This window comes from Gavialis gangeticus, unplaced genomic scaffold (assembly GCF_001723915.1).
Source record: "Gavialis gangeticus isolate Ggan-Ray unplaced genomic scaffold, GavGan_comp1, whole genome shotgun sequence".
Classification (NCBI taxonomy): Eukaryota; Metazoa; Chordata; order Crocodylia; family Gavialidae; genus Gavialis; species Gavialis gangeticus.
This window is the reverse complement of record NW_017728993.1, coordinates 40987631-40988008: the sequence shown is the minus strand read 5'-3', so window position 1 is coordinate 40988008 and position 378 is coordinate 40987631. Positions and strand designations below refer to the sequence as shown.

General features: G+C 39.2%; 1 protein-coding gene across 2 annotated transcripts in view; it reads left to right on the top strand.

The window, feature by feature from the left end:
* The window catches only part of EVI5 (ecotropic viral integration site 5), a 221754-nt gene that overhangs the window by 190403 nt on the left and 30973 nt on the right, over window positions 1-378 (top strand). The gene's annotated exons all lie outside the window — the stretch shown is intronic.

Below are 378 nucleotides of genomic sequence, written 5' to 3'. Positions count from 1 at the left end.
AGACAGCCACCAACAAGGCCTGATGCAATTAATTACTGGGTGCCTCCCTGCAAACCAGATCCAATCAGCTGGCGGGCCAGATGTGGGCCATATTTTGCCCACCCCTGTCCTTAAAGAAGGTTTGTTAACCCTGTTGGTAGTAGTGATTAAATTCACAGGACTGATTCCCTGATTTGTGTCCCTAAGGAAGTAATAGATAATGAGCTGTACATTTTAATCAGTAATAATACATTCTGCATTGATATAGTTACTCTGTTTCTGCTGATGTATTTAAGTGGCACTAATATGCTTGCAATGTAAGGTTTCTTTTCTCATAGTTAACTGATTTATTAAACCACTTCTTTCCCTTGGATGCTAGCATATAAGTGATATTGATTT